Here is a 27,450-nt window from a genome sequence, read left to right on the forward strand (position 1 = left end):
GCATAAGGCGATATTGGCTCTCCCTTCAAAATCTATCTCAAATCTGAACATTTCTCAACATCTTCATTCCTCCACTCTCATCCACACCACTATCAAGCTGGCCTGAAAGGACTTCTAACTCTTCGTGCTATCCCATTGCTCACTGTTAGTCTCTTCTCCACCCAGTAGCTACAGTGGTGATTATTTCACAATGTTTTAGGATTACATTGCCTCCCTGCTCAAAACTCTCCAATGGTTTCTTTTTTTTTTTTAAGATTTTATTTATTCATTCATGAGAGACACACAGAGAGAGGCAGAGACATAGGTAGAGGGAGAAGCAGGCTCTCTACAGGGAGCTGCATGTGGGACTCAATCCCAGGACCCTGGGATCATGACCTGAACCAAAGGCAGACGTTCAACCACTTAGCTACTCAGGTGCCCCTCTCCAATAGTTTCTGATCACACTAATGATCTATAGGATCCTACCTGATTTTCTTCTGCCCCATTCCTTCAATTCATTGTGCATCACTCTTCTCCCCTTATACTGTATCCTAACTGGACTCACGTTCTTGCTCTTCTTCAAACACAGCTGAGGTTTGTTCCACCTCAACATCATTGCACTTACCACTCCTTGAACCTGGAAGGTCCTATCTCTGTATCTGTGCCTGGCTCACCCCCTCACTTGATTCGGGCTTCTGTTGATATGTCATTTCCCCAAGGGAGCCTGTCTTGACAACCTCACCTAACTATATCCCCCTCCCATTTCCACAGCATCTCTCCATTCCCCCTGCTTCATTCTCTTCATAGTACATGTCCCCCCCCTGCCCCCACTAAGGGCTCTCCAGAGAAACAGAATCAATAGGATCCTTCTGCATATGAACATGAATAGATTTATTTTGAGGAATTTGTTCATGCAGTGGTAAGGGTTGGCAAGTTTGAAATCTGTATAGCAGATCAGCAGGCTGGAAAGTTAGGCAGGATTTCTGTCAGAGTGTGGAGGAATTTCTTCTTGTCCAGGTAACCTCAGTTTTTGCTCTTAAAGGCCTTCAATAGATTGAATGAATCCCAACTACATTATCATATTTAATCTCCTTTATTTAAAACCAACAGACTCGGGCAGCCCGGGTGGCACAGCGGTTCAGCGCCGCCTTTACCCCGGGGTGTGATCCTGGAGACCCAGGATCGAGTCCCACGTCGGGAGCCTGCTTCTCCCTCTGCCTGTGTCTCTGCTTCTCTGCCTGCCTCTCTCTCTCTCTCCGCCTCTGAATAAAAAAACAAAACAAACAAACAAACAAACAAACAAACAAAAAACAGACTCTAAGTGTTATAATTTAAAATACAAAATACAATATCAACCATCATATCAACATCTAGGCTAACATTTGACTGAACAACTGGGCACACATAAGATTTGACTATCACAGCACCCATCATTTTGTGGCATCATACAGACACTGGTCTTACTTGTTTATAATAAATCTTCTTCACTAGAATGCAAGGGCCATGGCAGAGAAGATCCTGTCTATTTGTATTAACATCATAGTCCTGTGGCTATAAGAGTAACTTGCTACACAATAAACACTGGATAAATAAATTAATTGATCTGTTTTCTTATCTTGCATGAAACCAAAAAGTCAGAGACAGTATTTTGACAGCAAAGCGATCACCAAAGTGGTGTCAACTACTCAGAAGTTATTGAAAATAGGTCTTCTGGTGTGCTGTTAATACTTGCTCAGGTTTTGTTTTGTTTTTTTTTTGTTTGTTTTTTTTAAGATTCTATGTATTTATTCATGAGAGACACACACATACAGAGAGAGAGAGAGAGCTGCAGAGGGAGAAGCAGGCTCCATGCAGGGAGCCTGATATGGAACTCAATCCCAGGTCTCCAGGATCACACCCTGAGCTGAAGGCGGCACTAAACCGCTGAGCCGCCCAGGCTGCCCACAAGTTTGTAATTCCAACATCAATTATTTCATTTGAATATGAGAGAAGAAAACTATTAATGGACATTCACTTTGTGTTTTGTGAAATAGTAAACAAGTCCTATTTTAAATTATTTTTCAGAATAAAAATTAGCACCTCAAGATACTCAGCTGTTTAAGTTATAACTTTATTCTGACTTTGAGTTTTGGGGGACTACATGGCTAATTGTATAGTTTTGATAAGATTTTTTTTTAAAGATTTTATTTGTTTGAGAGTGAGAGCAAAAGCCAGAGACAGAGAGAGGGAGAAAGTAAGAGAGCGCACACATGAGCTGGGGCAGAGAGGGACAGAGGAAGAGGGAGAAGCCGACTCCCTGCTGAGCAGGGAGCCAGACTCAGGGCTCAATCCCAGGACCCCAGGATCATGACCTGAGACAAAGGAAGACCCTTAACTGACTGAGCCACCCAGGACCCTCTCTATGAGATTTTTTAAGAACTTTATGTATATCTTCATTAAAGGGTATTTTTCTTAGTTAATTTGATAGAGTGGGAGGAGATAAAAGTGACAAACATCAAGGGACTCAGGAATTTTAGGCCAAGCACCAGTAATAAAATAGGACATTGTATGCTCTGGGGATGGAGTCAGGTGGTTTTGAGCCAACAAGTTTTTCAAGTTGTGATGTGTTTGCCAAGGCAAGATTAAGAAAGTCAAGCTTTCCAGAGAGCAGGAAGACTTAAGCTTACTTGATCTTGGTAGTTATTAAAATATTTTGCAAAAATGGACCCTGTGGCCCTTCCAGACTTTGGAATTGTAAAATCCGACTGATATATTTTGGACCTGAAAAATCCTGTGGGTATCCTTTTAACTTTGTCATGTGAAATTTATGGATTTCAAAGCTCACCATATTTAACCCTATAGTCTTCAAGCCCCAATGTTTGCAAAGATCTTTTCCACATTTCTCATCTTGTGACAACTCTACAAGGAAAGCAAGGTAATATTATCATCCTTATGTCACTGGAGTAGAAATTGAGGCTCTGGACATTTATGTGACCCAACAGAGGTCACACAGCTAGGTAGTGACAGCATTAGGATTCAAACCAAAGTCTTAGGAACCTTTTAAAGTCCACTCTTTTGTCTTCTTTTTAGGGAAGGCTGAGATTATCAAGGTATGAACCTTTTGGCTCTTTAGAACTAAATTATTGATAAGATGCTCATTCTAATAACTGGTGTGTTGAATTTTTTTTTTCCAATGATGAATCCAAGAGTTTTGTTGAGACACAAGAGTTTCTTTGTTGAAGCCTTGTAACAATTTAGGACATGCTTTATTCTTAGCAGAATATGCTGTCCAGTTCTGGCCTCCTGTGTTGAAGGCCTCTCTCCATCAGCATTTTCATATATAGTGTGACTATCTTTCTGTTTCACATAGAATCATTAGGAAATATTTTTCCCCAAGAGACATAATTTCTCCAGTGATCAACATATTCTTTTCTGGTTTCTGGTTTGGATTTTGGAGTGTGCATGTGTGTGTGCATGTATGTGTGTGTTTTGCTTTATTTGTTTTGGTCCATTCCACTGCTTCAAGAAATAAATTTTACTCCATGTCAGTAACAGTTTTGCAGACTCTTTGGGGTTGCTTTTATCTTTTTCTGACCTATTCCTCTAGCTACAAAGAATACACTAAAAAGAAGAAGAAGAAGAAGAAGGAGGAGGAGGAGGAGGAGGAGGAGGAGGAGGAGGAGAAGGAGAAGGAGAAGAAGAAGGACAAGAAAGAAGAAGAAAGAAGAAGAATATGGTATAAATTTGGACAAAATATTTTTTACACAAATTAAAACAACTTTGGATTTGGCAAAAATTGAAACATTTAATAATATGAGGCACTGGTGAAAGTGTAAGAAACCAGGAAATTTCCTGTCCTGATGGTGGGCAATGCATGAGGGCAATCTTTTTGGAAACAGTCTGGTAGCAATGATGCCAAAGATTTTTAAAACTTGCAAACTCTTTGACATTCCAATTCTATATTTAGGAATGCATCCAAAATATTCAAGGATTTGTGCAAAGATATATATCCATGGCTTTCAATGAACATTACTTTGAAGGGTAAATTTGGAATAGATTAGATAGCCAATGTCAGGAGATTGGTTAAATACATTATAATACATTCTGACTCCAAATTATTGTCATCAATTCAAGAAGGAGGTTGAATAAAAGTATGTGACATTATAGAAAGATGTTTAAGACATATTTTAAAATTAAAAATCCAATTAGAAACAGTTTTTGGAATAGGATTTCACTTTTTTGAAAAAAAATGTTTAGGAAAAATAAACTGGACAATTACACACAAAAATATTAATAATTGATGTCCTTGGGATGTAGGTTTATGAATTATTTTTTCTTACCTATAGTTTCTAGGTTTTTTTTAAAAAAGTTTGTATTAACTTTATGAAGAGAAAAAAAAGGTAGACATTATTAAAAATCTCAAACACTTGATTTAGTAGGTCCTGATTGGTTATGAAGTGATTTATTCTGCGTGATTTTATGTGCTTTTCAATGATCATTTTATCTTCTACGATATCACACAGACTGACTTAAAGGTAAAAGTTTTTGAAACCATTATATTGTTTTTAAATGCCATTTCATTTTATTTAGATATAATTGACACATAATATTCTATTAGTTTCAGGTATACAATATAACAATTCAATATTTATATATATTATGAAATGATTACCACAAAAGGTCTATGTAGCATCCATCATCATAAATAACATTTTATAAAGCACTAATGAACTACTTTCAAACACCTTATTTAAAATATTCCAAATTCACTATTTGCAGATGGTTAGAGAAGTGATCATCCTGTTAAAAAATGACAACTGAATTTTTTTCTATTTCTTTTTTTTAAGATTTTATTTATTTATTATTATTATTATTATTATTTATTTATTTATTAATGAGAGACACAGAGAGAGAGAGAGAGGCAGAGACACAGGCAGAGGGAGAAGCAGGCTCCATGCAGGGAGCCTGTTGTGGGACTCCGTCCTGGGACTCCAGGATCACACCCTGGGTCAAAGGTAGGCGCTAAACTGCTGAACCTCCCAGGGATCCCCCTTTTTTTTTTTTTCTATTTCTATTGCAACAATAGTCTTTGGCATAGCAAATCCTACATCTAGCAAAGGAAACCTTTGTAGAGGAACTTGTCCATAATTGTGAACTAAGTCCAAATGGAGTACAATAGATTTAAACAAATGTAATCAAGTAACTGTTTTAGTCTTACTGAATTTGAGGTGCCAAAGATACACAGCATGATCTTAGAATTATAAAAATTTGGAAACTTAATGTTGGATAACACTGGTGGGATCTTTTACTCTCATTTTACAGATAAGAGAATAATGGCCCAGTAAGGCTAAGCGATGCATTCAAAACACAGATCCAGTTAATGCCAAAACATGGAAGAGATTTCTACTCCTCTAATCCTTAGCACAATCTTTTTTCCAGAATCAGGGTCCAAGTACCAAGACTTGGAACCATAAAATATATGATCTTGAGCAAGTTATTTAACCTCCCTGAGCCTCTCATATGTAAGGAGTGAACAATACTATCTATGTGTAAAGTTGTGGAAATAAGTTGTAGAAACAAAATAAGACAATTTGAATGAACAACCTAGTACTCTGAAACATGTAGGTACTGAATACATCGTGGCTGTTATTTTTGCCAGTATTATTCATCTAAGACCCTCCTGAAAGTTGTATTTGTAAGGTGGAGCTTGGAAGAAAGGTTAGAGCCCATCTGAGGAGTTCTCTGAATGGTGAACCAGAAAAGTGGATATGATCATTGACAGCATAGAGAGAGAAGGGAGAAGAATTGAAGGTAGAACCTTGAGTAAAGCCACACTGAAAGTTTAACCAATTAAAAAGACAGAAGAAACAAGATGGTGGACATCCCACAGACCACATAAGCAGCAGCCCTTGGGTTTGTCATTTTCTTTTTTTTTTTTTTTTTAATTTTTTATTTATTTATGATAGTCACACAGAGAGAGAGAGAGAGAGAGAGAGAGGCAGAGACACAGGCAGAGGGAGAAGCAGGCTCCATGCACCAGGAGCCCGACGTGGGACTCGACCCCGGGTCTCCAGGATCGCGCCCTGGGCCAAAGGCAGGCGCCAAACCGCTGCGCCACCCAGGGATCCCGGGTTTGTCATTTTCATTGGTCATCTTTGAGCAAATCGTTGTGGTTGGGAGAAAAATAGAATTCGGATGCGAAAAGAAGAGAGATTGAGAGGGAGTATGTATGTGTTGAAAGATCTCAAAGGTGCCAAAAAAAGTGGGTTATTTAAGGTGGTGATAGGGTCAAGGAAAGATTTTGCTTTTTAAAATGTATGGCAGATCCAAGCATGTGCAGGAATTAGCAAGAAGAGTTTGACCCAACAGAGTAATGGGAGACGAGATAAATAATAGCTAAAATTGTAAGGGATAGGATCCAGTCATAGGATATGGTTGAGTGAGTTTGGCAAAAAAAAAAAAAAAAAAAAGGGAAATATCTCTTCCTCTGAAATAAGGGCAAAAGGAAGCTGAGAGTAGAGTGATTTTGAGGTCAGGAGGAGAGAGACCGAGATTCTTATATTGTATGCTCCTAGTCTTTGGCAAGGCCGACTAAGTACTCAGGTTATTTCTCTCTAATGAAGAGCCAGGGGCTGATGTGGGAGTATGAGAGACACACAAAGTTTGGAACAAAGCACTGTGGGGAATTGGCAGAGTCGATTCAAGAGCAATACAAATATGTTGGTATAGGTTAACAGCCCACCTGTGGTCCAACAGCATGATGGGATGGTAGACTGTGTCAGCCCAGTATCAATATCTTGACCTCCTAAGCTTGCACAGACCACAGCGCTTCCAAAAACAAGAGGGTTTTTGGAAATAACAAGGGAGCAGGAAAGTCCAGGCTGAGAGAGGGTAGATCAGAACTGGGGTGATAAGAGTGGAAAAATAAAAGGAAAAGCTTTGTGCTCAGTGGACAGGAGCTGAAGAGAACTTGAGTGAGTGAAGTCTGGGCACTGGAGCAGTTTTGAGGAGACAAGGTTTGTGGCTGAGATGGGAGTGTCTGGAGCAGAGGTGAAGAAACTGAATGCAGATGTTCCATCAACGTTGACCTTGGAGACTGGGGACAGAGAAGACTGTGAGCTAGGGGGCCACCCCCACTGCTGGATGTGGGAATGCTGCGACATGCCCTGCGTTGGGGGCCTCCTTACAGCAACCTCAGCTCAGAGCCTGGCGTTTCTGCTTCCTCTCCCGCCCGCTCAGTCAGAGACTTTGGGATGTCTCCTCCCAGGAATCTTGACAGGCTGGTATTTTGAATTCCAGTCATCCTATTCATCTCAAGAGACCCTGCACTTCTGGGTCTCCCTGCAGGGAGAGAGTGTGCCTACCTACATTCTCCCTGAAGTGCCTGTTTGTTCGCTACCCAGATTCCCCATATCGTCAAGCTCCCCCCGTCGTGCCAGCCTGTGCCTCTCATTTAGAGCCGAGTGCGATGCTGCTATCCATTTTGCAGTCTTTGTACACATCAAAACAAACAAACAGAGACCCAAACACACCCCAGCAGGCTTATTGTCAGAGAATTAGCTCCCATGCTGGCGCAGCCAGACGAATTCAGATAAGAATAGCTTAAAATAAATCCTCCCAGGCAAACTGGTCACAGGCCAGAGCTATGGGATAACTTCTGGCTACAACCACATTCTGTACACATGTTCTGTCATCCTAAAAGATTTTATTTTATATTTTTAAAAGGAGCCAGAGATCACAGAGCAGAGAATTAAAATTGCCTTCTCCTCACTGGAACCTGAGGTAGTTGAAGAGGTATTTGGTTGAGAAGTCAGACCGAGTGGCTGAACGTTCAAGAGCACCTGTTTATGATTGCTTTTTGCCTCCAGGTAAATAGAAATTTGATCTTCTACTGCTGGAGGCTTCTCCTCCCTACAAACATTAACCACATGCATCAGTTGGAAGGGATTCCACTCCCAGGTCAAGCCTGTGGTTCCCTCCTCGATAACCTTGAAAGCTACCGATGAAGACTCCTTGACACTTGGTACCGGTTTAACATAATAAGCATCTTTGGGGACTGTCTCAGTAATTACAGAAAGAAAAATAATTTTCATCTTAGACTTAACTCAGGTGGATTCGAAGCGGGGGCCTAGATTATCCTTACGTACCTCTTCCTTCAGGGAAATCTGAGTCAAACATTGTGACATCGCATATGACAGTTTCAAATTATTATAACTATTATTTCAACATTCCCATGTCTGGCTGTGTGGATAGACGATGACCCAGCAAGGGAACGAGGTGTAGAGCCCGGAGTCAGATGAACGTTTTTCAGCTGGTGATGCGGAAAATATGTATGAGCCTCGCTCGTGGCTGTTCTGTTTTCTTTCTGAGTGAATTTTTACAAGCTGCAAGTCACTTTGATTGTCTCAAAAGTGAAGGGATTTATCATAGCAACAAGCTTTGATTTATTTCCCGGACCATTGAGTGAAACTATGTTTCTAAACCTTCATTTCTGAATCAAAAATTTTTGCTCTTTCTTAGCACTTTCCCCTATCCAGGTGGGCTCACTCCATTCTGGAGTGAATTATGAAGTTGGGCAAGAGTGTGACATAGTATAAAGGGGCAGTATTTGTAGGGTCACATAGATCTGTGTTTAAACTTCAGCTCAATTACCAAATGGTCTTGAGCAAGTAACTTAGCCTTTAATGCTTTAGTTTCATCCTTTATAAGGTTATTCTAACACCTTCCACCTTGCAGCATTTACCATGAGGATGAAATGACGAAATGCATATTGAACCATTAGTACTATGCATATTTGATAGCAAGAAGAGGAATTAAAAATAGGGAATTCTGACTATGTATGAGGCATGGTGCTCAATTCTTTGTACAGAGCAAGTCATTTAATCCTGACAACAAACCTACAACATAGAACGTATTGTGAAGATCTTTTTTTTTTTTTTTCCACACAGTAATATAAAAAGGTCAAAGAACAGAGGTATGAGACTAAACCATCTGTATAGGAATAAAAAGTGGGTTGATGGTGGTGGTGATAGTAGTGGCAGCTAACATCTGTTGAACACTGAAAAAGTACCAGGTCTTCTGCTAATTTTTAAAATATGCCTTACCTTGTTCATGCCTCACAAAAATAACAAGAGATCAGGTACCATGTTTAGCCCATCTTATACTGAAGAAAACAGAAGGATGAGGGCTAAAACCTTGCTCAAGGTCCCACAGCTGGTCTACAGCAAGGCTGGGACTGAATTTATCTCCTTGCAACTTTAGGAACTGCACTTTTAAGTATTAGCCCAGTAATTCTCGAAGTATGGTCCTCAGATGCAGGCTTGGTGAATGTACTTCTTGCTGAAGGCACTGTTGGTGAATGGATTTGATCTTTTGGTTTGGTTTAGCCTTTGCAACTGACTATCTCCAGAGCAAGAGCTCATCATCCCATCCCTTCTACCTTCCATTACTCTCCTCCTCATGCCATCCATTGCCATGCAGTGCCAGTGACAAAAGATCTTTTGGAATCATATGTAATAATGTATGTCATAGACCTGTTACTGTATATTTGCCATTGGAGGTGACTGGCAAGATTACACCTCACACCTTATCAGCTCTGTGTGGGTAACTGAGTTAACTTCTCTGTGCCCCCATGTCTTGAGCTGGGCAATGGAGATCACCACATCACCTATTTCAAATGGGTGTAATGAAGATTAAGTGTAACCATGCATGTGTCAAGTATGAGCTCTGAGCTTACCATCTTTAACTACTCAATAAACATTAGCTGTTATTATTAGAAAAAAATTGCATCTGAAAAGAATCAGGCATTACCCTAAAAGAATATATAGGGCAAATGAAAGTTTATATTCAGATGCATAGAGACAAACCTCAGGGAAAGGCAGTCAGTGTCAAAAGTATCTTGTTTCCCAGGTACTGTCCATTTCCAGAAATAACTAACTCATCCAAAGACGATGATCTTTCTACCCTGTGATCTCAACAAAGACCACAGACTCTGCTTAAACGGGCTGTGAGTTGTGGACCTCACTGCTTCCAAATGGATACTTTTCAAAGGTATTTTTTTCTTTTTAATTTCACCAGGGCAAACTGCCTCTACATAGCCCACTCATTAAAAGACTTGAGTAAAAACACCTAAGCAAAGATAATGGGGTTTGTTCATCAGCCAGCCTTTCTCTGTACCCAACCTCTTCCCACTTCTATTTAAAGGCATGGAAATCTAAATGCACTCTTTAGTGCGAGCAAGTGCTGGACAGCTAAAAGCCTTGGAGGCATCACCTGACCCTGCAAAGAAAAGTGAAGAGCCTGCAGGAGGTGCTGATGGAGGGACTATGAGGGCCTGAGAGGGAGGTGGCATCTTGTGGCCTATCTATTCCCCCTAAGTTTTTGTGTTATCCAGAAGACAGATGTGAGGGTGTCTTTTCTAGGGCACCACATGCCCAGGCCCTCCATCCTCAGGGATAGTATCTTTGTTTGCTAGGGCTCCTCTAACAAGTGCAGACCAGGTGGCTTAACCAACAGGATTTTATTGTTTGGTGGTTCTGGAGGCTAGAAGTCTGAGATGGAACTGTTGATGGGTCCATGAGGGAGGATCTGTTCCGGGCCCCTCTCCTAGATTCTGGTGTGTTGCTGGCAATCTTCGGTGTCCCTTGGCTTCTGCTGCATCACCCTGATTTCTGCCTTCACCTTCACATGGTGTCCTCCTGTGTAAGAGTCTGTGTCCAAATGCCCCCTTTTAAAAGGGCTCCAGTCACATTGGCTAAGGGGCCTGTCTTACTCCAGTATGACTCCATCTTAACAAATTCTATCTGAAACAATCCTATTTCCATATAAGGCCACATTCCTGTGTAGTGGAGGTTAAGACTTCAACATACGAATTCTGAGGGGCCACCATTCAACTCATTACAGATGGTATATGAAACTCCATCCACCCAATTGACAATTTTGGCCCTTTGAGCAGGCTTAGAGCAGTGTTTCTTCAACCATAATATCACAAATCACCTGGGAATCTTACTAAAATGTAGACTCTGATTCCATAGATCTGAGGCAGGGGCCAAGATTCTGCTTTTCTAGCAGCTCCTGGTGATGATGATGATGATGCTACTTGGAGTAACAAGGTCCCAGAAGAGTTTTATGGCAGTTTATTCTCATTTGCCATCTCTCACATCATTATGCCAGAGCTCATCATGCTTCATCCCAAGGGCTTGCAGGTCACCACCTCCTCACCTGGAACCCCATGATAGTTCAGGGCATACAAGTAATCTGATTAACAAAATTCAGAGACTCTTAGCACCACTTAGGTCTGAACCAGTGGAGGATGAACGTTGTCTGCTCTACAAATTCTTTTCTGAACCGTGTCCACAGCACCTGGTTCATCCATGTCATCTTTCATAGAGCTGTGGTCTGAACATGACCAGCGAGGCTTCTGTGTGGTTTAATTCTCCTGGGATCCCATTAGGAGTAGCTGATGATGGGTTAAGGTTTCCTTGGAGTACTTTAATAAATTAATACTCCAACTGGGGGAAGCATATTTGCCATACAAACCAAGTATTAGCATGCAGAACTTATATAGAAGCTCTACAAATCAAACGACTCATTATAAAATGGCCAAAGATTACGATGGAGGGAATTCACCTAGGAGGATTTCTCACTGACCAATAAATATGTGAAAATCTTTTATCTCCACTAATAATTTCAGAAATTCAAATGAAAACATACTGGAATTAAAATTAAAACTTAAAATTTTTTTTAATTTTTTAAAAAAGATTATTTATTTATTTATTTATTTATTTGAGAGAGAGAGAGAGAGAGAACACGAGCAGGGAGGAGGGGCTGAAAGGGAGAAGCAGGCTCCCCTCCAAATCGAGAGCCCAATGCAAGGCTTGATCCCAGGAGCCTGGGATCATGACCTGAGCTGAAGGCAGATGCACAACTGACTGAGCCATGTAGGCACCCCAAAAACTTAATAAAATTAAATAAAAACATTAAAGCAAAATTATTTTTTGTTCTTTAAGGGGATGAATATTTAAAACACTAATTGACAGCAGGAGTGTAGAGAAATGGGTACTTCATGGACAGAAGTATAAATTGGAAGTCAATTTGGCATTACTGCTACATCTTACATGTGTAATTCCATCTGTGGAACTGTGCTTTTTGTATCTACCCTACAGAAACACATGGATACATAAGGAAGTATATTGAGGGACAGTCATGAAGTATTTATTCATTATTGATAATAGCAAAACTTGTTGACAATCTTAATGTACATCAGTAAGGAAACAACTGTAGTATAGATATAGCATGTAGCCAATAAAATGAAGACAACAAATAACATTTCTTGGCTAATGTACAAGGTACCAGACTGTTCTAAGTGCTTTCATGTATTAACTTTTGAATATGACATAGGACCTATCTCAGCCCCATTTTAGTGATGCAGAAGCTGAAGCATAGAAGGACCGAATAACTCTTACAAGGTGATTGAGCAGGGGCAGAGGTGAAATTTGGGTCCACGTAGTCTGGCCTCAGGGGACGCATTCTTAACCATTTCAAGGTGCCATGCCTAGAGCAGGAGAATGGGGTGTTCTCTATGTCCTAATGTGGAAAGATCTCTAAGAAAAAAATATTATATAATATAAATGCAAATACATAAATAATATAAATATTAATGAATGAAAAGCAAGGTGCAGAGTGAGTCATATGGCCTATGTTTAAAAAGCTCCAAATGCGCTTATACACCACATGGGAACTCATGTATGCGTGTAAATGTATTGAAAAATTCTGAAAGGTACCATAATAATCGGTTATTTCTGAAGAGGGAAGGGGTGGCTCTGGAAGTTATGGAGGTGGTATAAAGGACATTTTTACTTTTATTGGCAATAATGTCTTTTTGAAGGTTTATATATTACAGAATTATTTTGTAACTGAAATTAATTTATTTTTTAAAAAGATTTTATTTATTTATTTGAAAGAGAGCAAAAGCAAGAGAGAGAGAGAGAGAAAGAGAAAAGAGGGAGCGCACAAGCAAGGGGGAGGGGCAGAAGCACAGGGAGAAGCAGGCTCCCTGCTGAGCAAAGAGCCAGATGTAGGGCTGGATCCCAGGACCCTGGGATCATGACCTGAACCAAAAGCAGAGGCTTAGCCAACTGAATCACCAGGTCCCCCTGAAATTAATTTTTTTAAAGATTTATTTATTCATCTATTATAGACAGAGAGAGGGAGAGAGAGAGAGAGAGAGAGAGAGAGAGAGAGGCAGAGACACAGGAGGAGGGAGAAGCAGGCTCCATGCCGGGAGTCGGACGTGGGACTCGATCCCGGGACTCCAGGATCATGCCCTGGGCCAAAGGCAGGTGCTAAACCGCTGAGCCACCCAGGGATCCCCCTGAAATTAATTTTAAAACATTAATTGCAGTATCATTTCTTAGTTCTGCACTGATTTGGCTCTGCCCTCTGAGAAGCACAGAGACCTCGCCCCATGTACCTGGGGGGGGCAGATCCTTCTACTCCTGCTTCATCTGCATGCAGCCAGCCTTCTAGCATATTACCTTTCCTCTGTTCCCATCATCATCACTATTTGTTTATCTTCCGTTAAAGTGTTATTTATTAGCCCTGTGGTGGTTGTTTATGAATGTTCCTGTTGTAATTGGGAAAGATATGAAAACTCTAGTTTGAGAGAGGCTGGGAATCTAGTGGCTGCTGCATGGCTTAAAGTGGCTGATACCTGAGGAAGGGGAAGTATTTTGGAACGTCTCTGTCCTCTCGGAATTATCTCTCTTCCACTAACTCACACAAAATCCTCGATTTTCCAAATTAATCAAAATGACTTTGTCTCTTACATATACTTTAACCCAGTTTATCTCCTGGTCCTCTCATTCCTCCCCACCCCACCACCCCTGTAATCAAATGAACACAGCCTTGTGAGAAGAAATGGCATTTATAGTGGTTATTATTTATTGACCAAGTAGATATACTAGGTGATGCCTAGTGAGTATAGATGGTAAATTTAAATAGTTACTCTTCATTTTTAGGCTGAAACCAGATGGCCAGTTCTACTTGTCACTGCATCTAGCACATTCTGAGTGGTTGGTCTGAAAAATGATACACTTGCAGTGTATTCCAGTCCCATCCTCTTCTCCTCTGCACTTATACCCAAGTCACGTAAAGAAACCACTTCCCCCACCAAAGACATGCTCACCTTCTAGGACTCAAATTTTAGGGATTCTTTTATCCCTGACCACCAGACTACATTGACAAGATGTCAGATTCTGCTGAACTCCAATACACACAGGTTTGCTTCTTTATCCCTTAGGCAACTGTCATAAATTTTTTTTTTAAATATACACATGCAAAAAGGTGAATTTAAAACGTTCTCCTACAAAAGTGGATTGTAGGCTTAAGTATGAAAGTGAAACAATAGAAATTCTAGAGTAAAATATAGAAAATCTCTGTGACCTTGGGTTGACCAAAGAATTCTTATCTACTGTAAGAAAAGCATGATCCTTAAAAGGAAAAACTGATAAGTTGGACATTATCAAACATGAAAACTTTTGTGCTTCAGAAAATATTAAAAAAAATTTTTTTTAAAGAAGATATCATTAAGATGATGAAAAGACAAGCTATCGGCTGGGAGAAAATATTTGTAAACCATATATCTACTAAAGAACTTTATTCAGAACATTTTAAGAATTATGATAATTTAATAATAAGAGATACAACTCAATTATAAAACAGGTAAAAGGTTTGATAGACATTCCACCAAAGAAGAATTTGAATGGCAAATAGGCATATAAGTATATGCTTATAATCATTACTCATTAGAGAAACACAAATTAAAAACATAATGAGATAGCACTATATACCCCTTAGAAAGACCTCATTATTAAAAAGGGTCAACTGTTGAGAAGGATGTGTGTGGAGCAACTGGAAACTTCCTGCATTGCTAGTGGAAACCTAAAATGGTTACAGCTATTCTAGAAGCAGCTTGGCAGTTTCTTAAAAACAATCTTTCCATACCTCATAGGAATTCTACTTCTAGGAATCTACGCAAGAGAAATGAAAACATATGTCCACACAAAGATATGTGTGCAGATGCTCATTGCAGCATTATTCATAATCACCAAAAACTGGAAATAACCTACATGTCCAACAACTGATGGATGGATAGCCAAATATGGTATACATACATACATTGGAATGTTACTTAGCAATAAAAAGAAATGAAGTATTGATTCTTGCTGCAACATGGAAGGGCCTCAAAAACCATGCTAGGTGGAAGAAGTCAAATGTTAAAAGACTACACACTGTATAATACCATGTATATGAAATATCTAGAAGAGGCCAATTGATACAGATAGAAAGCAGACCAATGGTTGCCTAGGGCTGGGGGTGGGCCCAGGTACTAATTGGAACTAGTCATGAGAAAATGTTTTGGAACGATAGAAGTATTAACAACTTAGAATATGGGGACACCTGGCTGGCTCAGTACGTAGAGCATGTGACTCTTGATCTTGGGGCCATGAGCTTGAGCCTCATGTTGGGATAGAATTACTTAAAAAAAATTAAGAACAAAAAAATACCTAGCATATGGTGATGGTTGTGAAACTATAAATTTATGAAAAATCAATGAGTTGTATTCTTACAACTGGTGGGTTTTATGGTATGTAAATTACACTTCAATAAAGCTATTTAAAAAGAAGACAACTTAATAGCATATCCCCATGTGCCTGACCTGGACAGGGTCATTTGATCTATCACTCCAATACTAGCTTAGTTATTTGCCAGCCACATTAACCAGGACCTTTTGTCCCCAGAGAAATTCATTACTCACATTAGGGATTGACCAGTACTCTGTATCATTTTAAAGAAAGAGTACCAAAATCGTAAAGGGCAGAGCAGATAACAAAGCTGCCTACTCTATCACACAGTGGTTACAATTCCGAGAAAATTCAACTTGCAGGAAAAACAGCTGCCAACCTATAGTTACTTAAAGAGTTCTCGATAAGAGCTGCTGGCATTTTTGTAGACAAATACCCCCTTCTCACCCATGGCTGAAACTCTTCTTTTAGATTAATGTGGCCATTTTATATCCTCCAATCACTTTTATTGAGGCCCAACAAGCACATTGAAGAGGTCGGTATGGAATTGAGATGGAATTAGAAGTCATAGATTCAAGTCCCAACTTCTACAGCTCAATGAAGTAATACATAACAGCGCTCAGGAATTTATAAAGTGCTCTATGCATACCGGCCAGTGTTATTTTAATTCAATAATTTGATTAGTGTTTAAAAGAATTTTTTAGATGATGGTTTAACTTAAAATCAGGGAGTCTACTTTGAATTATTATCAATAGGAAGCCATATTTACAATAATCTTGATTTGAACTCACCTCGTCTCCCAAACTTTTAACTTGTCCATTGGTTTAAGGACTTAAGTCCTCCAAGCTTAAATTCATCCCCAAATTTTGCTTATTTGTCTTTTGGCATATTCCCCTGGTTTCTCTCCTTTGCTCCATTTCAGTGATCACTACTCCAATGAAGATCATCAGCTCCTGAGCTTGTGCCAGAAGCCTTTTGTTTTGCTTCTCCCCTTTAAGCCATTCACATGGCTGTCCTGATTCCATCACTTTTCTGGTCTAAAATATGCAGTGGCTCATTACCACCTCCAGTCTTCCTATCTGTTGATTCATTAGCTAGGCCAGGAGTCTCATCTCATCCTACAGGTCCCAATCTCACTGCTCCCAATGTGGATCCCCTTCTTCAATCAAACCAGCCCCTTCCTGTCCACCCAGTCTTGTCCATTATGGCTTATGTCAGGAAGGCTTTCTTTTTATTCCTATTTCCATCAAGAATCATCTCAAGACTCACTTTGTAAATGGTGAAGCAGAAGGGTGGCTCTTGGGCCTCATATGCTCCTTGATCTGGTCATTTTCTTAGACACCCAGTACCTCATAATTCTGAGTTTCTTGCTGAGGCTTGCTCAGCAAAAGGAACCCTAAATAGGTTGCAAAGTTATTTCCTCTCTTGACCTGTCCATCTACAGTTCCATTTCCTTGATGTTCAGACTTCAGAAGCTTTTTGGAGCTTAAATGGCCTGATAAACAGTTCATATAATAGAATAAATATTGATACACTTTTGAACCCTGTCATAAATATCTCATTTTCAAAAGGGATAGTCTGTGACATGATCCAGTAGCCGAACAATCACTAGAAATACAGCAAGCATGTCATGCAAGTAGAAGGGAACATGGGAGAAGGTGAGACAAGAGCACAGGAACATCATCCCAATGTCCTTGATGTCACTCCATTTGCTCTGCTTGTCAAAACACTGCCTTTCCCCATGGTGATATGTGTCCCATCTCTTTCCTGGCATAGTGTTCCTGGGGAACAGAGTTTAAGAGTCAAAAAGACCTGGATCCAAAGTCTCACTCTGCTACTGAGTAGCTGTGTGACCTTGGGCAAGTCATGCAACCTCCCTGGGCCTTGGTTTTCTCATCTGTATATTAGGGACTACAATATTTATCTTATGGAGTGGCTGTGAGGGTCAGGTGTGATAAGATACGCAAAATGCTTAGCAACGATAAGTATAGTACAAGGTGAATACAGAAGTAATATAGTCCCTTATGAAACCTTGCTCTTGAATAATTCCATGAATTCATGTGGCATATCCTCAGACTGTTTTCAAATATACTTTGTCTTATTTTTCTTTTTATTTTCAGAATTACAATGCTTCTCCTATTTATGTGTGTTTATATATATTTATTTATCCTTATATCATCCTATAAGGTTTTCCAAGTAGCTTTTCTTTTTCTAAAATGAAGCATTTAAAAAAAAATAACTGGGGCGCCTGGGTGGCTCAATTGGTTAAGTGGTGGGCTCTTGATTTCAGCTCAGGTCATGATCTCAGGGTTGTGAGAGCAAGCCCTGCTTTGGGCTCCCAGTGGGTGTGGAGCCTGCTTGAGATTCTCCCTCCTTCTCCCAGTCCCTCCCCCCAAAAAAGAAATAACCTCAAGTTCACTTTCAGTTGTAAATTTACATAAATCTACATATGAAAGCAAAATTCAAGAAGTCATTTTGTCCACCCAAGAAGTGCTTGCTATTGCCTGGCTTTTGTTTTGTTTTGTTTTGTTTTTTCAATCCAGGATATCTCTAGTAATATAATATATCAACATACCAGATTTTTTATGAGATCAGAGTGCTTCTAAATGCATTCTTATTTCAATCTAAATACTTTTTTTTTTCTTTTCTTTTCAGGGAAAGTATTCAATGTTTTCAAATACCTGGATAACTTCATTATGAGTATCTCTGTGGCAGATTCTAAATAGGTTTCATTTTCTAATATATAACGTGAGCCTTTGGGATTAAAAAACAAATGAATATTTACTAAGAGTAAATATCTTTGGAGAGTGGTTGGTAACAAAGAGCATAGTTTTAGTTTTGGCTTAAATCCCAGTTCTTACCCTCTCAGAAGGCTTGACCCTTCCTCAGCCTCAGCTTCCTCATCAGGAAAATGGACCAGAACTACAACCTAATCCATACAGTTGAAATGAGGATAAATGGAAATAATGAATAGAGAGGATTTGTACAATGTTTGGCACGTAGGAAGCTCTCAGTTATTACTCTACTTATAAAATTATCATTTCACTAGTCAAATATTATACTTTGTTTCATTACACTTCCCTTATTAAACTTCACAGACACTGTACTCCACCATGTGTAATAAATCTCTTGGTGCCATTTTTCCAAGAGCATTTGAGCACTTCATGTTTTTGTGTTGCATTTTGGTAATTCTTATAATATTTTGGGGCACCTGTTAAGTGTCTGCCTTCGGCTCAGGTCATGGTCCCAGGGTTCTGGAATGGAGCCCAGCGTAGGTCTCTCTACTAAGCAGGGGGAGTCTGCTTCTCCCTCTACCTCTGCTTGCTGCTCTGCCTACTTGTGCGTGCTCTCTCTCTGTCAAATAAATTAAAAAAATCTTTTTAAAAAATTCTCATAATATCTCAAACTTTGTCACTATCCTTAGATTTCTAATGGTGGTCTGTGATCTGTGATTAGGACTCATTGAAAACTCAGACAATGGTTAGAATCTTATAGCATTAAAGTATTTTTTAATTAAGGTATCTACATTGTTGTTTTAGACATATGCCATTGCAACTCTATGAACTACAGTATAATATAAACATAACTTTTACAGGCACTGAGAAACCAAAAAATTCATTAGACTCACCTTAGTGAAAGATTTACTTTATGTAATAGTCTGGAACTGAACCCACAGTATCTCAAGGTTTGCCTGTGGTAGGTGCTTTCACATACATCCTCCTCATGGACCTAGGACTTCTTAGATCCCAGAAGTCTAGAGAAAAGGACCATTCACAACAGCTGCCAGCATTTCCCTGATTCCTCTTCCACTCATTCTGAAGCCCTGTTCTTTTCCGATCACTATTTTTTTCAAATCTTAGTAAAATACACATAACATAAACTTTAGCATCTTAACTTTTTTTAAGTGTTTAGCTCAGTGGTATTAAGTACATTCACATTGTTGTGCAACCATTCTCCAGAAGTCTTTTCATTTTGCAAAACAGAACTTTCTACTTAATCAATCTTTCCCCATTCTCGCTCCCCCTAACCCCTGACAATTGCTCTTCTATTTTCTATTCCTATGAATTTAACCATTCTAAGTACCTCATCTAAGTGGAACATACAGTATTTGAATTTTTGTATCTGGCTTTCATCCAGCATAATGTCTTCAGGGTTCATCTATCTTGTAGCATGTGTCTGAACTTCTTTCCTTTTTATGGCTGAATAATATTCCATTGCGTGTATTTTATTTATCTATATTTTATTTATTCATTCATCAGCTGACAGACACTTGAGTGTCTTCCACTTTTTAGCTACTATGTATAATGGTGCTGTGAACACAGGTGTACAAATATCTCTTCCAGATCCTGCTTCCAATTCCTTTGAGTATATATCCCAAAGTATAATTGCTGGATCATAGGGTAATTTCATTATTTTTAATTTTTTTTGAGGCACTGCCATACTGTTTTCCACAGTGTGAACCACCCTTTTACGGTTCCCTCTTGAGTTCCAAGAATCCTCAGAGGCTGTAACACATGACCTTCCAGCTGCCCCATTTCTTCCTGTCTTATTTTACCTGCCTAGCAGCCTTGACTTGCCTCTAAGAGTGGCCAAAGTTTCCCGTGTCCTGCTGCTTACCTTGACATCTGCCACAATTGATACTCTGTGCACTGATGCTGTCTGTGCCTCAGTGAAGTCTAAAGAAAGCTAAAGAAATCTGCCTATAACAGTCAAGGTTTATTGAATGACCACCACATGGCAGGGCTAGGCTATGTACTTTGCTGCATTATCTCATTTAACCCCTACAATAGCCTTCTGGAATGGGCCAACATACTAGCCCCTGGGACCAGTGTGGTTCTCAAAACAGCCACATATTAGACTCAGTGAGGAGAAAAAGGTGGGCCAGGGCACATGCTTAAAAGATCCCAATATCTGGATGAGGCCCCAGGCTAATTAAATCAGAACCTTCAGGGAGTGTTGCTTTAAAGAAAAAAAAAAAAAAAAAACTTTTTTAAAGTAATCTACACCCAACATGGGGCTCGAACTCACAACTCTGAGATCAAGAGCTGCATACTCCACTGACCAAGCCAACTTGGTGCCCTACCTTTGGCAAGTTTTTAAAAAACTCTCCAGCTCATTCTAATGTGCAGCCAATTTTGAAAAACAGAGACTTTAGACCCTTGCTCTTCAAAGTGTGGTCCAGCAGCATTGAACTCATTGGGAACTTGTCAGAAATGCAGACTCTTAAACCACACCCCAAACCTGCTGAATCAGAACCCCCATTTTAATGAGAACCCCCTGGGATCTGCATGCACATTAAAGTTTGAGAAGCACTGCCTTAGCACACAGAACATTTAGACAAATAAATCCAAGAGAGCAATAAAGCTTCCACCTGAGGTCTCTAAGTGCTTCCTGGTCATTAACTAATTCATCTTCCTAATGGGACACTAGACCTATTTTAGAGATGCATAAAGAAAGGCATATTTGCAATTTTTAATTATTTGATTATTTCTCATTGTTGAGTATTCTAATTTCCAGGTTGAGACATTATGACTCCTTAAATCATTCCCTCCCTTATAACCCCTTAACCAGTCTCTAAAGTAAAAATAAATGCAGTGAACAAGCAGATGAAGGCATATCTATATACAGAAAAAAAAAAATGCCTTTTTACCCTCAGAACAGGTTCTTGCATGTTTTTCTTGTTGCCTGTGCTGTATACCTGATAACCACCAGAAATGTTTCCTTTCAGATTTTCTGCAAGCTTCTACTTGCCTAACTGCAAGGGCCCAGCTTCTCCTAAGAATTTAGCACATCATGTGCACTTAGGTCCTATTTTCTTAGCACTCCGCTAACCTTTCCAGTTTTATACTAAAACAACAAATTAGCACTCACCTTCGCCAAACCCACAAATATTTGTACAATTAAGCAGCAAGCTTTGTAGTTAGAAAGAGAAGAGTGTTCCCTTGTATTTTGTGGCGCCAAGCAGCCTTTTTTCCTCTTTTGGTTCAGCTAGATTAAGTCAGATTAGCAATATCAGATAAATAGGGCAACTGTCAAGGCACTCAACAATAAATTGAAACATTCTTATTTAAGGAATGTATAATTCAACAGCTTTGATATGTGGAAGTTCTCAAAAGCTCCTAGGGAGGAGGCCTGTAGAGAAATTCATCAGTCACCAGAACAAGAGATTTTACTGGATTTTAGAAAATTAACAATCAAGGAATATGCCTGGGACAAAACCCAAAGTCCTAGAGGGTAACCAAGGTGAATGCTTTCTGACCCCAAGCCCTATTAGAGCTCTTTATTTCCAGGGGTATTGTGAGCTAATCTTCTGTAAATGATCTATGCTGCACTCAGCTTTTGGTTTCTGGTTCCCGTGGCCAGTCACAATGTGAAAACAGGCCAGAGTTCAATGGAAGGCAGATCCCACGCCTGGAGCAGATATGGTGCATACCATCAGCTTCCTATTCTTCTTCTAAGAGTAACTGTTCCTTGGCCTCATTCTTTTTGGAAGGGTGGAGTGTATTAGCCTTAAGATAAATGTCTCTATCTTAAGACTTGGCGAACAAAACCTCACCTCGTTTGAAGAAAGAGTGAAAAAGGACAGGGTGGAGCAGAATAGAAGTTTGAGTGGAGGAGGAGGAGGGCATATCACTGCATCCCTGGAGGTAAAACTCTATTTGAAACACAGGCCAGAAACAAATGGCATGCAGAGCTGTCTTCAGAGGATTCTGGTATCATTATGGACTTGGGCCAGAGGCAAAGATGCCCACATTAAAAACAAAACAAAACACCAAAACAACAGCAACAACAACAAAAAGAAAAAACAGACCAGAACAGAGGAAAACATTCCACCAAAGATTTTTTTGTTTTACTTTATTTTTAAAACCACATTGTTAAGATTGTTTGACATGTAGAAAGCTGTATATGTTTAATATCTACAAGCTGAAGAGTTTGGAGATATGTATACACCTGTGGAACCATTACCACCATTAAACACACTCATTCCCTCCCAAACTTCCACCTCCATTTTGATGATGATTATTTCTGTAAATTTTTTTGTACATGTGGTAAGAACACTTAACATAAGATCTACCCTCTTAGCAGATTTTACATATATATTATTGTATTATTAGCTGTGGGCGCTATGCTGTACCATAGATCTGCAGAACTTATTTCTCTTGCATAACTGAAAGTTGGTAGTTTTGACTAGAATCATGAAATATGAATGTAGGTCAGCCAGGCCAGTCTCCCTGAAAAGTCATTAGGCCTGCAAGCTTTGGAGCAAGGGACTTGTTTAATTGAATTAGCCCACCCAGGATGAGCACAATCCATTGTATTTTCTTCAGTCCTCACAACCTGCCAGATTGCCCTCCTCATTACAAAAAAAAAAAAAAAAAAAAAAAGGAATGGAGGTTTCCTGCCCACAGTGAAAACATTCAGATTCCTCTAAGGACAACTGTATTCCCCAGGTCTCCTTTGCTTAGCAAAATTGGTCACAGTTCATTAGCACCCTCTATTCCTGGGAGAAAGGAGAATCATTACAATGGGGAGTTTCTCGAGAATTCCAAACAATCTAGCAGAGATGTCCATGAAAACAGTGCTTTTCCTCAAAGACCCTAAATTTTTGTGGGATTTAAAAAGAGAGGAATGGGAAGAACAGAATAGGTTCCCCAATGTATTTGGAATCACCCTTCCCCTCATTTCCAACAACTTGGCTACTGTTGATCAGCCATGCTCTGTATGTGATGACTCTTCCCCATAGTGAGCTTGTGTCTCAGGTGGTTCTTCACCAATCTTCCAGAAATCTTGTCTACCTTCTAATAAAATAGACCCTAGAGTCCATACCACATGTCACTCAGAATGTCTAGTCTTTTCTGATCCCTAGCAGTGAACAGAACTTAAATGCCAGCTGGGATGTTCCAGTGGATATCCAATGTAGACACCACAAAATCCAATGGCCCAGGCTACAGATATGCATCGCTGCATGACCACAAAGAATTCTCCAGGGTAGAGGATAATAGTACTAGGAAAAGAACGATAGCCAACATTGGAGTCCTTAGCATATGCCAGAATTAGTACAAATGCATTGTATTTATGAATTACAAGTGCATGGTATGTTTAATCCTCACCACAATTAAATGTTTTAATAAAAGAAGTAAAAAAACTTGCTCAAGGTCTCACAGACAGTAAATGACTAAACCTGGATTTAAACCCAGTAGTTCAGTACCGGATCCTGTCCTTTTAACCATTATGCTATTCTGAAGAGAAACAAACATCTATGATTTTAGCTAATAAGCAGTTAGATCTAAGTCCATCAATTCTGAAAATGGAGATTCCCCACCTCTTCCAAGACCTTCAGTAAATTCCTCAGGGTAGAGCAGTCTTTGAATAGACTCTCAGCGTGGTCTCCTAATGAGTTGTTGCAGTTGCTGGGTTTTAACACCCAGAAGCCACCATATTGGATGTGTGTGCCAGAAGCCAAGTTCAATGCTTTCAAATGGTAGAAATACCCTCTCAAAAGGGAAAACCCTCCTCCTAAAGGGTCCTTACCCTTTATGAGAATTCTCTCTCATTGCATCAAAAGGGGATAGGAAGGCAATAGATATCCCACTGCCACAAGTTTTATATCACTAGAAAGGCAAATTTTGGTGTAAAGTAGTAGCTCTCTTCCAGTGGCATACTCTGGTGCTGCTTGGCTGCTTCCTGTTTCCCACAACTCATGACAAAATTCCACAGTGCTTGGCAAAATTGTCCAAGCATTACAGGTGTCCCTAGTACTTACAAAGTAGTGGGATTAAAGAAAAGGAACGGTCAATATAACTGAAAGATTTGAGAACAAAAAAGGTCATATCCCTTCGGTTTGTTTTAAATAAATCAAATTAAATCCAGATCTGCCCCCTACTCAACAAAATTGATGAAAAATCCAACATTGCTCAATTTTCAACTTCAAAGGCTCTTTTCTCCTACCTTCAATGACATAAAATCTTAGGGATTTACATCATCCAGAGTAAAGAAGGAGAACTTAGATTCTCGGGCCCTTGTGTAGTAGTTTTTTTGCTCAAGTCTCCATGGATTGTTTGAAATTCCAGCTCTGGTGTCATTGCACTCTCTCCAAACCAAGCTCAACCTCTGGAGCCTTTCAGGCCACGATGCCTGAGAGTCTGGTCTATACCAGCACCATACAGCCCAGCTTCCTGTGGGAATTCACATAGTCTGCACTGTTTTCAACACAAATCAGTTCAATTCTGACACTAATTACCTGAAATAACAGCAAGCCTGTATGAGTTAAGGGCTTAGTCCCACAAGACTGCAACTTTCAGTTGCAAGTCCCAGGTTGTACTTCTAAAGAATAGGCTATAAATGGAAAGTTCCTGTGACCTCATCTTCGGGTTCTACAATTTGCTAGAACAGTTCATAGAACCCAGGAAAACACTGTATTTATCCTTATTGGTTTATTTTAAAGGACACAACTCAGGAATAGCCAAATGGAAGAGATGCATAGGGCAAGGCATGAGATAGGGGTGTGTTGGGCAGCTTACATTCTCTCTCTGGGTGAACCGCCCTTCCAGGACCTCAATGTGTTCACCAACCCAGAAGCTTTCTAACTCCTGTCATTTAGGGAGTTTTATGGAGGCTTCACTCTGCAGGAATGATAGATTTAAATCCTTTGGCCACTGGTAATTAACTCAACTCCAGACCCTCTCCCCTCCTTGGTGCTCAGGGCTGGAGTTTAAAGCTCTAATCTCCTAATCATGCTTGATTTTCCTGGTGACCAACTTCATTTTCAACTAGCAATCATCTCGTTAGCATTTAAAAGACTCTTATCACACCAGATATCCCAAGGGTTTTAAGAGTTTTATGCCAGGAACTTGGGACAAAGAGCAAACATATCTTATTATATCACACATGGCAATCTGGTCTCTGTCCCCTGTAGTACTCATAATTTTCTCTCTCCCCTTTCTATTCTTCAGAATCATATGCAGTCAAGCTAACCTTATTAGTCCCTGAAGTACACAGCCTCATCCCACCCTTCCTTATGGTGGACATACTTCATAGGGCTTCTCTTTAGGTTATTGAGCAAATAGTACATAGCACTTATTATAGTCAAATCTGTTCTTAGCACTCTCCATGTTTTAACTCATTTAATCCTCACAACAACCCTATGAAGTAAATACTATTATTATCTCCATCTGACAAATGAAAAAACGAATGAATCCTGAAGCACAGGGAGATTCAGTAACTTGCCCAATGTCAAAGGGCAGTGGAGCCAGGATTCAAATTCTCTACTTGCTCTGAAATATAAAACACTGTTATCAACTCCTTGCATCACCACCCACCTCAGCAAGATGTTAATCCTTTAGAAACATGGTGCTGGCATCTCTCGTCTGAAAGAGGGAGATGCTTCATTTCTTCCATGATGAGTCTATAGCAGGAAAAAAAAAATGTCACTGCCATAAGATACTGAATTTTCAGAAAATTGTTGGTTAGAGAAACAAATATCCTCACAGCTCAGAGTTAGGCAACATCTCTGAGATAAATCACAAGAAGGGTACAAAGAGCCAGGGCTGAGTTCAGTGATTCAAGATGAATGGGCAGGCTTGAGGAAAGAGCAACATGACTGATGACAACAAGCACCAGAGTCCCTGGCAAATATTACAACAGCTGAGCATTGTCTTCCCTGACATCTCGAAAACAAGATAGAGGCTTGAGTAGCAATTTACTCCAAGGGCAGTTGTAACAACTGAAGCAGGAGGCTGAAGCTCATTACAATGGGCCACACTATGGATTCCAGCACCTGTGGTAGGAGCCACAGAGCTAGAATCTACTGGGGCTGCCTGGGTTTACTGTAACATCAGGCCATTGACAGTGATGGTAGCTCATTACAGAGCTCCCATTTTCCAGGAGCACTGTAGTCCTCCAGCCTCAGGAGAGGGCACCTGAATAATAATAACTCCACTGTTGATGTGGAGCAAATAGGACTGTTATTGACTATTGCGCCCTTGTTGTTACTCTTGGCGTTTCCTAAATATCTGAGCAATATAGTGCTTGGGGAGAGACTTAGAGATGAGAGAATTTTGTAAAAGAGAATGAGACTTTGGAATCCAACAGGCTTGGGTTCAAATGCCGACTCAGTTATTTCCTTGCAACTTGCTCTTGGGTGAAATTATTATGCTTCTCTACTTCCATGTCTAATTTGTAACATTGGGGCCTATCCCTGTGACTGTTGCTTGTATTTAGTGAGACAATGTTTTCCAATTCAGTAATTCAATGTCTCAGGTGTTGTTAATACTTGGTAAATGATAGAGGTATTATGATTATTATTTCTTAAGTCTACCTTACCTTCATTTCCTTGTCTGAAAAATGGCGTTGCCTTACAAAGCTGTTGGGGAGAATAATTAAATACAGTTAATAATTCAAAGTGCTTTGGAGTAGGGGTACCTGGGTGGCTTAGTTGGTTGACCGTTGGACTCTTTCAGCTCAGGTTATGATGTCAGAGTCCTGGGATCCATCCTCCCATGGGTCTCCATGCTCTGTGCAGAGTCTGCTTGGGATTCTCTCACTCTCTCTCTGCACACAACCACCACCACCACCACCACTACCACCACCACCACCACCCCACTCGCCTTCTCTATCTCTCTTTAAAAATAAGTAAGTAAAATCTGTTTTTTTAAGTGCTTTGGAGTGGAGGCACCTATACTATATAGATTTCTAAAAACAAAACAAGCACAGCTTCTTTATGTGCCTCTCCTCCTCAAGCACCCCACAGATTGTCTTCATGAGGTCTTGCTGTAAGATGATTCAATCTTCTCTTTTGGGTGGAACTTTTTGAAGGGAGAAATACTGAAATCTTTTTATATAGCTTGTCTATTTCCACAGTCAACATTTCCCTGCCTGTAATGTTCCCAGTTCTTTGAAAAATGAAAAC

The 27,450-nt window shown here is 39.8% G+C and overlaps 2 long non-coding RNA genes across 4 annotated transcripts in view; one reads left to right on the forward strand and one right to left on the reverse strand.

Moving 5' to 3' along the window:
• The window catches only part of LOC144293952 (uncharacterized), a 34,088-nt gene extending 19,689 nt beyond the window's left edge, over nt 1–14,399 (forward strand). Inside the window, exons 1-4 of one of the 3 annotated variants that reach the window (XR_013361305.1) lie at nt 3,598–3,694; nt 7,684–7,826; nt 9,868–10,008; nt 10,162–10,359. This is a non-coding gene — a long non-coding RNA (uncharacterized LOC144293952). Of the gene's footprint in view, nt 1–3,597; nt 3,695–7,683; nt 7,827–9,867; nt 10,009–10,161; nt 10,360–13,976 lie in introns of those variants that run through there. The other 2 variants (XR_013361304.1, XR_013361303.1) reach the window with 2 other exon arrangements.
• Nucleotides 1,073–26,906, reverse strand: LOC144293953 (uncharacterized). Its single transcript, XR_013361306.1, has 3 exons — nt 26,865–26,906; nt 25,862–25,947; nt 1,073–1,241 (listed from the first exon to the last, which is right to left on the reverse strand). It is a non-coding gene; the product is annotated as an uncharacterized LOC144293953 (long non-coding RNA).
• Between the last annotated feature and the right edge of the window lie 544 nt (nt 26,907–27,450).

This window comes from Canis aureus, chromosome 22 (genome assembly GCF_053574225.1).
Source record: "Canis aureus isolate CA01 chromosome 22, VMU_Caureus_v.1.0, whole genome shotgun sequence".
In the NCBI taxonomy this organism is placed as follows: domain Eukaryota; kingdom Metazoa; phylum Chordata; class Mammalia; order Carnivora; family Canidae; genus Canis; species Canis aureus.